Source organism: Heterodontus francisci, chromosome 13 (assembly GCF_036365525.1).
Source record: "Heterodontus francisci isolate sHetFra1 chromosome 13, sHetFra1.hap1, whole genome shotgun sequence".
Taxonomy (NCBI): Eukaryota; Metazoa; Chordata; class Chondrichthyes; order Heterodontiformes; family Heterodontidae; genus Heterodontus; species Heterodontus francisci.
Genome location: NC_090383.1, coordinates 82,183,679 through 82,195,949, shown reverse-complemented (window position 1 = coordinate 82,195,949; position 12,271 = coordinate 82,183,679).

The following is a 12,271-nucleotide window of genomic DNA, read 5'->3' as shown; positions in this document are numbered from 1 at the left end:
GTGGTAGGGAAATATAGGGACAGGTGGGGATGTTTGGTGGGAATGTGGGATTAGTGTAGGATTAGTGTAAATGGGTGGTTGATGTTCGGCACAGACTCGGTGGGCCAAAGGGCCTGTTTCAGTGCTGTATCTCTAATCTAATCTAATCATAATCTAATCTAAAATGGGTGATAGCGAATTGGCAGCCCAATTTGCACCTCTCCCAATTTTTCGGAATTGGGAGAGATGTAAAATGGGTTCTTAATTTGTTATCACATGTTTTCCACCATTGCATAAATTCAAAATATACCCCTTTATGTTACTATTGAAAACTATTACCATTGTTACTCCTGAGGATTGTTCGAAATTTGAGACATATTGTTTTTGAAAGAGTTTATTGTTTTGAAGATATTAACGTGTACATTGTAAACTAGCCAATCTACTGCTTTATTTGTTATTGTTTCTGATAGCCATACTGAATACACTTGATTTGTAATATTAGCCTGAGATATGGGAATACATTGTTTGAGATTTCTCATTGCCACTGGGCCCTCGCACGCAGACCATGATGTTCTGATATGAGTTGTGTACGTGCAAGACTGTGCCTGTGGTGCAGGGTCTTATTAGATGTGTCCCATATTGTCTGTCAGAGTGTTATCTGTCTGTCACTCACAGAGCTGAGGAGAGGATGATACAATCCTGCATCAGTTCTAATGCATACCATAATGGTTAAAAATGTTAATTTATACTTTGACCTGTTATCTCAGATTATTTCATGTGTAAGGTCATGTTTCAGTTCACAGAGATCCAAGGACTTGAATTTTTATGTTCGGAACAAGAAAAGATGTCTGGAACAAACTTGAATCATAACACCTGGAGTATTCATAGGGGAATTTCTGAAAACTGTAGCAGGGAGGGATGCCTGGAATGTCCTTCAGAGACACTTGGAGCATTATGTTAAAAAGGCCTAGTAATCTAGTCATGGAAAATGTTGGAACATATATCACATGGTGTCAACTGAGAAGTCTGTAACATTCATTAGGGGAAACTTCAATGACACTTATGGGGTGAAATCGCATTGTGTAATATCAAAATATGTACGCATTAATACATTCATGTGAAGTTCCTTTGTTTCCTCTTTTAATCTGTTTGTTTTAAATTAATCAACGTTAAAATAGCTGATACAAGACTCATGCATTCAATATCACACAACAGAAGCTCACTTGAAAAATTCAGAACACAATGTATGACATTAGATGTGATTCTGCGATTGGACAGCACTTGCTGAACAATCCCGAGTGTGCTACACTTAGAACCAAATTAAGATTATCAGGTGGGTTCACATTGTGACTCACTTACACTTACTAGAAGCTACATATATTCATAAACAGGGACCTGTCCTCTGCAGGCAAAAAAAAAATGTCCAGGCATTGCCATTGCTTGCCATTTCAACACACACCCCTGCTCTCATGCCCACATATCTGTCCTGGGCTTGCTGCAGTGTTCCAGTGAACATCAATGCAAGCTCGGGGAACAGTATCTCATTTACCGATTAGGCACGCTACAACCTGCCCGACTGAACATTGAGTTCAAAAATTTCAGAGCATGACGGGCCACCCCTTTTTATTTTAGTTATCTTTTCTTTTTTCATTTTTATTTGTTTATTTTGTTTTAGTTTGTTTCATCATTCATTTTTTTACCATGTGCCTACCCACTGTTTTTTTCATGTTTGTGCTTTGGGCCATGGCAGTTCATTTTTCTGTCAATTAACACCCTCTCTGCATGAACGCTTTGTCTTTCAGCACACCACTAACATACCGTTTGCCTTTGCACCATGACCTTCTGGTCAGTTATTCTCTGTGACCCTCTGTCCTATCAACACCTTGCCTTTTGTTATCTCTTGCCCCACTCCTGCTTTATTTGCTTAAAACCTATTACATTTCTAACATTTGCTAGTTCTGATGAAGGGTCACTGACCTGAAACGTTAACTCTTCTGCTTTCTCCATAGATGCTGCCAGATCTGCTGAGTATTTCCAGCATTTCTTGTTTTTATTTCAGATTTCCAGTATCTGCAGTATTTTGCTATTATTATTATTATGTCCAGGCATTGTGCCTTTTTTGAATTAAACAAAAGCGTGGGAACAATAGTTCCCTGGTGCATTCTCCATGGCAACGCCTTGACCAATCAGAGTCGACTTGCCAACCAATCAGCACCCTTTTCTCATGCAGCATAAATTGTTGCTCACTTTGAAATTTGCATCTGTCCTGATGAGTGCAAGATGAAAAACTTGGACAGCTTGTCTCTTTTTTCAGCAATACTCAAGTTCTGTTCTACCAAATGGCCATTCCTATAGAGTGGTGTTATGTCATGATTAAATCACAAATCAGTATAAGACTGATAAATATAATGTGCAAAGTGTTACAAGCAAGACCCTTGTTATATTGAGGCTGTGAATCCAGTTTGGCCACCAAAGAAGAACCTTGCATATGCTGACAGTTTTTAAATATTTTAACAACATTGTTCGGATAATAGTAAAAAGACTTCCAGTATACTCATAAGGGGCTGAATTTTACCAGTCCTCCGATGTCAGGGGGATCATGGTGGGCGAGCCTGGAAAATTCTTCTGGAAGAGGTCTGCCTCGACCCCTGATGCTGAGAAGACCCCACCAAACTTTACAGGTGGCGGCGCGCCCTTGGCGCGGCCCCCCATGGCTTGGCAGCATCGTCTCAGTGTGGCCCCCCCCACCGCACGGCGATGGAACCTTCATTTGCATTCTAAATTTACTGCTAATACATGCTAATGAACTTAACAGGACCGGGCAGCTGTCCCACGCCGATATTCTGGCTGGTGGCCAAAAATCCTGCACCCTCGGATCCCTGTTTGGGGATCTGAGGCGAGACACTGGTGGGGAGGAGGGAGGAGTGTAATTTTCAGGTTGGGAAGGGATGGGAATAGAGAAAATTGATTCAACTGACTGAGGGGATGGTGGGGCAAAGTACAAAATTTGGGGTTGAAAGGTGGGGACTGGCAAAAATGGATTTTCGTGGGGGGAGATGGAAATAAGTTTATTGGTTGATGCTTTGCGGGGTGGAACAGGGGCTTTGATCTCTACTTTAATGTTTTTACTTAAATTACATGCGGTTGTGACAGTAAAATTTAGCATCAGCTGTCAGGGCTTGAAGCCCTTTAAAAATGGCGGCAGCACCTGTGTGGTGGTGCCGGACGCCATTGCCGGGGATGGAGCGGCCGCCTCCTCTATGTCTCAGGGGCGGCCGCTCCGCCCCCTTCATTTAAATGAGCCCCTGTGCGAAATATCGTGGGGGCTCAGCGGCAGCAGATCTTTGCAGGCAGACCGCCGAGATTAGAATGCGCCACCGTGATTAGCGGTGCGCTCATAAAATTCAGCCCAAGGTGTCTAAATGCGCCACTTAAACACGTTTTAAACCAGTTTAAAACCAGTGAACTGGGGTTACACTCTACACAATATCAAGGCCAAGTGTTGCGAAATTCACACCACTCAACTTTAGTACATTCCAGAGAAAGACTTCAAATTGTTTTGCATTGCTGCAAAAATGGAAGTGTAACTGCACCCTTCAAAATTCCAATGTGCCATCTTAGACTTCAGAGAATTAATACTTTGGATGGAGACCTCGAATGATATTAAAATTTACCATTGCAGGTGATTTCAATCTGTCTCCCACCCTATGCACACTAGAAAATCAGACAGGTGGGAAGATAACATGGTTTTTCTTAAAAAAAACAGTTGCCCACTGGCTGCCTGAGATCCACCTGAGCTGATTTTTGAGTGGGTCTTAAAAGGGCAGCCAGCACTCCCATCCAAGAAGGTGCCTTAATAAAATATTTAAATCAGGTTCTACACTGGTAATGGGGCCCCCAAAGCAATTTCAGGTATCAATGGATACCTTAATCAAACCACTGGAGATCACTCCTAAATTCCACGAAACAACCTGTGGCCTCACAAAAGTCTTCCCAATCACTGCCGGCCGCTTAGTGGGTCAACCTCCCTTGCTTCTTCCCAAAAGCATCACCTCTCTTTCTCCTTTAAAAGCTTTTGTTCTGCCTTGGCTCCATGAAAAAAGCCACCACGTTTTCTGCTACCACAACCCATCCCCTGCCCACAGTCTGGGAGTTGCCTTGCACTTGGTGCAAGAAATAAAAAATGTTCTATTTTCAGCACTAGCTTACACTGCTGAGGACAGCATTCACCAGGTAAGGGGAGGTATTGAACTTTTTAACATTTACCTTCAATTAAATGATGGGAAATTAATTTGCAGATGTTGGATAAAGCACAGATGCTTTAAAAGCTGCAAAGAAAATAATTTTCTGGAGATTGATATGGTAAAATATTGAGTCACAAATTATGCGTAAGGCTCCAATAATTTTGCAAACATAAAAATGAGTACTGGTTTAATGTAATTTTTCAAAGACACTCAGAAGCACTTACTCCATGTTGAGTCGCTTTTTAAGATTTCTTCCTACACTCCATACAACTTGAAAGGCAAGTTTTGGTAAAAACATAAGTGTCTATAAATATTATTATAGAATTTTAAGAAATTGTTGAAAAAAAGATAATTTAGTTTTTGCTGTCAATTGTTCATCAAATAAACCACCAGTTTAATTTAATAAAGAACTTACTGTACAAGCTGAATTAAAATATTTAGTAATATGTTGAAAGTGAAAAATGGATAGTTTGGACTTCCAAATTAGCTTAAAAAATTTGGAACAAATGATTTGCTTTTGGAATGGAACAGGTTGACAATACATATTCCAGGAATTTTTCTGTGAGTTGAGAGTATAATTTGAGGTTGGTAATCTAACGGTGTTCCTGATTTGTCAAGAGGTTCATTATAATTCCTAATATATCATTGTTTAATTAGTACTGCCCCAGTAAGTATGACATTCCAAGACAAATCACATTGTATATATTTTCTCCCTCTAATAGAGAACTCACATAAAGAAGCATCTTGAAATTGCATTCCACACTAGATGATTCATTTTGTATGCCTTTCAAAGATCATGATATACAAAAGATCATTACCCCACTGAAGGATTCAAGATTATTGTCCAAAATATTTTGAATGTTCTGAATTGTAATTGTTTTCAGTGGTCCTATGATTAGTATGGTGATGGGAGGATGGGAGAATGGAAGGATTGGAAAAAAATAAATCCAAGTATAACTTTGGGCAACTTTTCAATGCTTATTCAGCTCCCAAATCACATTTTTAATTAAATACCTTGAAAGTATTTGCTCTACTGCAGCCTTTCTCAGCAAACAACTAAATGATATCAAAATAAAGTTTATAGGGCAGTTTGTTCCTGACATTTCCAATGGCACAATCTGTTCGAAAACACCCTGAAAGGGTAGTAATTCTTCCTTGAAAAACTTCAGGCTAATAAAATAATGTACGTCTAGTTCAAAATCAGCAGCTGAAATATGCCCTTACTGGTATGCATTATTGAAAAGAGAATTATTTTCTTTTGGGGAAAAGAAAATTGAGATAGAACTCAATCTAGCTTGTTAAAATGAAGAGATACAGAGATAATATACGTGGAAGTAGCATGTGACTGTAGAACTGGAGGACGTGATTGCAAAATTATGAAGCCTAGAAATGAGAGGATATTTTTTTTTCAGATGAATTAATATATCATTTGAATAAAAAACCAGAATGGCACCAATGGGGCTGGGACCAAATAAACATTATCTGTGGAATGTAACTGCTGCCGGCAGAATAGTGTAGACTCTGAAGTAGATTAATATACCAGAGTTTCACTCCATTTCCTTTGTGGGGCATGGAGAAATTTCACAGGGCTTTGCCTTCTTGGAGGTTTCAGTGGTTAGTTGTCTCCCTCAGGAAATTGAGTGGGCTCTAGGTAGAATCCATATTAGGGAAAATTGTATGTGGTTTGTGAAGGAAACATGCCTGACGGGCCACATGGATTTTCTTTATTCAATCCTGTCTTATCTTTTCACCAAGCAACAAAAGGTAACTCTGTATAGCCCAAACCTTCCTCACATTCCATATCCAAATTCCATTTTTGGAAATAGATAATAAGATTAGCTTGAGTCAATTCACTTCTTATTTGTTTTGCAGGATTCCCCAAGAATGGCAAAAATATTTTTTCATTCACTTGTTCGGTGCATAAAATTTAATTAAATATGGCCTTACATCATACTGTTTTGGGCATGATTACTTGTTTTGAATGAAAATTTCAATGTAAAAATGTAAACTTGCTTTCAAAAAGGATATTCTCATTTTGAGTACTTAAAAATAAAATATTGTGTGGTAACATTATTGGATTAATAATTTTATCTTACATATGAATGTAATCTATGGCCTCATGTCAGCTCTGATTGACATTCATAACACAAGAATCATCCCTCATTTGGCAGGATCAGCTCCAGAAATGCTATCTGGTGCAATTCTGAATTAAGGCATTCCAAGTCATTCCCACAATGTAGTTTAATCCGGATCAATCCTTAATTCAGCTTGTATGCAAATTAAAAGGCTTTTTTCATAATGGCCTTTATACTATGTTGTAAAATGACCCTTACAAGGGTTTGTAATTGGATTACAACATCAAAGACACTCCTTAACTCTGCAGAACATGCACTATTTGCCCATTTGCACACCCCAGCAAATGTGGTCTTTAGGAAAATCATGACCCATAGATTGAGCAATTACTTTTGTAAACTCTATCTGTGAGGTATGAGTAATTGCAGAATGTTTAGCACGATTCAGACTTGTGATAAGAAGAGAGTTAAATAATTGCCCTGTGTGACTTGTGATTGTTAACCTCTGAGGTCAACTAGTTTGAACATAGGTTTAATGAAATCCTGGAGCTAGGATTTATGATACTGCCAGTGAATGTTAAATTGGACAATTTACATAAGGAGGACATTAACCTTCTGAGATCTAAATAGCATTTCAGAACCTAGCCGCTAGGGACAAAATAACACATACCATTATTTCTGATTAGCCTAGCTACCCTGCCTAAAGCCCTCATGATGACCAATTGGTGCACTAAGTTTAGTGGCATAATTAAATAAATGTACTTGTAGGAAGTAAATTACTATCAGTGTATGTACTATATCATTAAATTCCTGAGGACTCAAAGATATGAATAATTTAAAAACACATTACTAATTTACCAAGACTAAGCAACTGTGTGCCGCTTCTATGCAGATCTGACCTATAAAATATTGTTTTATGGACTTAAGTGTTCCGTGGATGTGGAAGAGTCTTGATTTATAGAATAATGCATTTCTTTTGTTCAGGTTGTCAAAATAGCAGGGCAGTAAAATAAGATGTCCCATAACCACTGTGGAAAATATGTCTGGATTTCTGGATTGAAACATTGGGTGAAATATCTTTTGTAATCCATTTGTATGAAATGAAACTCATTGAGGATAAGTCACGGCCAGCTTTAAAATATTATATCTCTTCAAAATTTATTTTCACAGGTCAGCCTCATAAGTGGAAGTATAAATCATATTGCATAGATGGCCACAAAGTGTTTTATTTATAACAGAGCTTTCCTTGTGATCAATTTTTTTTAAACTTTTTTTTAGATCCATTTAAAAGGGAGGATGCATTGATATCTAATAACTCCGTGATGTATTTGCAGCTGGATTGATCTCATTTGCACAGCCAGCACCCTAAAGTGATCCTGGAGGTTCAGCTTTAGTTTTCCAACAACATATGATTGTTTATATCTGTTTCAGACCTGGAGTGATTTCCTGGCACTGGGATGATTTGCCTCTGACAACTAACTTATTTCCTGCATGTCATACAAAAGCAAAATACTGTTGATGCTGGAAATCTGAAACAAAAACAGAAAATGGTGGTCCTGAAACATTAACTCTTTATCTCCCTCCACAGATGCTGCCTGACCCGCTGAGTATTTCCATCATTTTCTGTTTTTGTTCCTGTATGTCATCTTTACCTCCAAACACTGGAAGGTTTTCCTGTTGCTCCTCATTGACTTCAGTTTTTTTAGGGCTCCTTGATGCCATAACTGGCTGAATGCAACCTTGAAGTCAAGGGCAGTTCCTCTTGTATTCATTTCTTTGCTCTATCAAGGCTGTGATGAGTCCATAGTTGTGGCAGAACCCTAACTGGATGTTTGAAAGATGTTTATTTATGCTGCTTGATGGCACAATTACTGACTCCTTCCATCACTTTGTTGATGATTGAGAGGAGGCTAATAGGGCAATATTAGATTGTTCTTGTTTGCTTGGAAATGACATACCAGGGCAGTTTTCCACATTGTTGTGTAGATGCCTGTGCCATAGTTGCACTGAAACAGTGGGGTAGGGGGTGGGGGTGGTGTTGCTAAACCTGGTGCGCAGGTCTTCAGCCCTATAGACAAGATATTGTCAGGACCCAAAGCCTTCGCTGTGTCCGCTGTAGTCTGTTGCTTCTGACTATCATGTGGAATGAGCCAAATTGCCTGGACCTGGCATCAATGATGTGGGAACCTCAGAAAGAAGTGAAGTAGGATCATCCATACACCATTTTTGGCTGCAGATGCTTCAATCATTTCTTGATATACTCTATTACCTGTTGTGCTCTACCAAGTTGAGAATGGGGATGTTCATGGAAGCTCTTCGTCCCATTAGTTGCCTAATTCATCACCACCATTCTTGACAGCAAATGGTAGGGATACAGAGCATTGAATTGTGGGCTGCATTTTCTCGGAGGTTGAGAAGTCCTGCCACTGGGATTGAAAGCGGAAGCCAACCCTGCACCGGTGGGCGTTGGGACCCAAAGGCTGCATTTTGCCAGCAATGGCTAATTAACAGGCCGCTGCCAGGACTGCCATCCAATTAAGGATGGTGGCCCACCTCCCAGAGCTGCCAGCCTAATCAGAGGGCTGGCAGCTTGGCAGTGCCACTATCACAGGTAGTACTGCTGACGCTGCAGCATGAAGGAGAGGGTGCCTTAGTGCCGAGGTGCCCTTGAAGAGAAGGTAAGTGTCTTCCACCAATCTGGGGCCAGAGAGGCAGGCCCCAGCTATTGGGGAGGGTGGTCGGGGGGTTGGTCATATTACAATGGCAGTGCCTAAGCTGCAGCGGAGCCCCCTCGTGGGCCATGGAGTGGCTATTAAGGAAGACTGCCACCCACCCCCCTACCCCCACCTCCCACCACTTCCCAGGAACCTGCTGGAAGGCCGCTAGTTACCTGGCAGTCTTTCCATGTGGCGGCGGGCCCTCCCAACGTGGGCAAGATGCTGGCATAGGTGGGAAGTTGCCTTTAATTGTCACTTAAGTGTCTCAATTGGCCCGCCAGTGGGCAAGAACATAAGAACATAAGAAATAGGAGCAGGAGTAGGCCATTCGGCCCCTCAAACCTGCCCTGCCATTCAATAAGATCATGGCTGATCTGCCCCAGACCTCAACTCCTCTTTCGTGCCAGCTCCTCATAGCCCTCAACTCCCTGATATTTCAAAAATATAAGATAATATAAGATAAGGCAGGCGTGCTGCTGAGGTTCCCACCATTGGTAAAATGCCATGTTGGCAGGGAGACATCAGGCTCCCCTCCTGACACCTCCCCTCCCCATATTACCAGCCGTCCTGCCTCCCAGCCCATTGCTATAGGGTTGGCAAAGTTCAGTCCTGTATCTATTGCAAATTAATTACTATTTGATTTTTCACGATGAGAAAAGATAAGTCCCTGATGCAACCTATTACCCTGGGTAACTCGGATTTTTCTGTAGATTATACTGAAGTACTTGTGCACTTTTGAACATCTTATGGACAACTGCATCAGAGCTGGTTCATCTGTAATAAAACATTCTTTTAAGGGCTTGATATGAGGACTTGCACAGTCCTAAGAATGGGCCCATCACTTGGATATGACATCTTTAATATTCTGTATTGTACAGTAGCTCTTAAAGTATTTCTAATTATAGGATAGGATAGACATTATGTGCTAGGTTTCCTGCCTCCCCTCCCCACGATCTCCCCCCCCCCCTCCACCCCCCCCCCCCAATCCAACCCCACCACCCCATCCTTGAATAGGGAACATCTCTGACAGTCAGCATTCCTGCCTTCCCTGGAGATACCATGCTGACTCCAGCCTCTGGACCATTTAATACAGGAGGCAGGCTCTATTGACTCTTCCAGGAAGTTGGATCAGTTTGAAAGCGGTAAGTTGCTACAGCAGGCCTTAGTAACCTGGCTTAGTGGGAAATGTCCTGGGGGCTCCTCTGCTGGTCCATGGCCAATGTATACCAGGGCTGAGCAGGTGGTCTCCATCTCCAAAGTTCCAAGGTTCCAAATGTCAGTAATCACACAGAGGCTGTGTTTCCTTAATTTGCGTAACAACACGCACACACCCAAAATTGGGCAGACCCAATTTCCCTTATGGGTTCAGGACAGCTTTCACTTCTGCCTCCCATAGATGCACAGAAAAGCTCCCAGGGGAGGTGGTAGAAAGACTAGCCCTGTAATTTTCTTAATTTTTATTTAGAAATTATTTTCTGAGTGGCGACTATATCATTTGAAACAAAGGAACAACCAACATTTTATTTTTGTGGTAAAGACTATGGTCGCGAAATTCAGATCTGTAGCGCCCGGTTTGTTGGAGTTACGGATTACATTTTAACTACAAAATGGTGTCCATGATGCGTTCGCATGCGTCTGGTGCTAACAGTGTTGGACGCCATTTTGATGAGGGCATTTGTGTGCACGCATGGAGCATCCACCAGAAGTATGCAGTATAAGCAGATCATTTCGTCAATCAGCGTGTAACACTGATTTGATGCTGGTGCTACCACTTTGGGGCTCAACACTCCAGCTAACACTCTCTCTTAACTTTGCACAACTGAACTCTAATTCAGCAGCAGGAAGGACCCTCCACCAGTGCTATTTAAAGGGTCATCAGCCTGTTTCAGGTTAGTTGCTCTTTTACTGGCTCTTGCTCTGATTGTAGAAGTGTTTGATGGTTTCTAGAGTCATTTAAAGTTGCTGAAATCTACAGGGAGTTGTGTGACATGCTGACTTCAGGGATTCTACACAGACCATTTGCTCAGGCAGGGGTGCAATAGTTTGCATCCCTGTTGGCTTACAGCATGACAAGGGGAATGAGCGGATGTGATACAGAGCAGGACAAGCTGCAGGAAGTTGGAGGAGGGGGAGAAGGGCTCTCAGTAGGAGGCCATATCTGCCCAGTGTGTTCAGGGAGCAGTTCTTCTACCTGAACCTCAGCAAGGAACAGAGAGTCAGTGAGTGAACATTGAAATCTGCCACCTGCTGCAGCCACAACTGCAGCCTCAGAGCAGGTAAGGATTGCATTGTCAGCGGCTGTGAAGGTGACCATGGCCACGAACTTTTACGCATCTGGCTCCTTTTAGGTAGAACAGCATTATCCTGCAGATTGCTATCCAGTTTGCATAAGGGAGGTCATAGAGGCTCTGTATTCTAAGAGAGCTGAATACATTTCATTCTCTCTTGCCAGAGAGATGTAGGCAGAGTGAGAAGAGGCCTTCGCGAGGATTGTGCAGGGTGCCATTGACTGCATGCATGCCACTTTGCAGGCACATGTCAACTGTGAGATGCACCACAACCAGCAGGAATTCTACTCCCTCAAAATTGAGCTGGTGTGAGACCATACGCAGCTTATCATCCTGATCCTTGCCCAATATCCTGGAAGCAATCACGATGCCTTCATTCTACAGCAGCCTGCTGCCAGCTGCATTTCAGCTACCACTACAAACTAGAGAGTAGTACTTAGTGACAAGGGCTATTCACTGACCACATGGCTCATGACCCTGGTGCACAACCCATGCACAAGTGCACAGCATGCATATAAGAAAAGCCATGCTGCCACATAAAATGTGATCCAGCAGATCATTGGGATGCTTAAAAGTACTTCCACTATCTGGATCAGTCTGGAGAAGCCCTGCAGTATGCAGCAGACTGCTTGTCAAGATTCGTTATGGTTTGCTGAATCCTGAACAACCTTACCATCATGATGGCACAGCCCTTGCCACCAGCTATAGAGTGAGCAGCTAAGGAGGAGGAGGAGAAAGAGGTTGTTGAGGAAGAAGGGAGGACGCAACCAACACCTCCCTTTCTTGGCCAGACTGTCTGTGATTGACTCATCTAACTGCGGTACCAGTAGGCACAACCCCAGTTCCCCACTCAACAACAATCTCACACCTTCCATCTGTTACTGAATATCAGTGTCCTCTTGGCTATAATGCAAAAATAAAAGCCACCACAAAACAAACATTCCTAACAAAATTTATAAATCAAACCATGC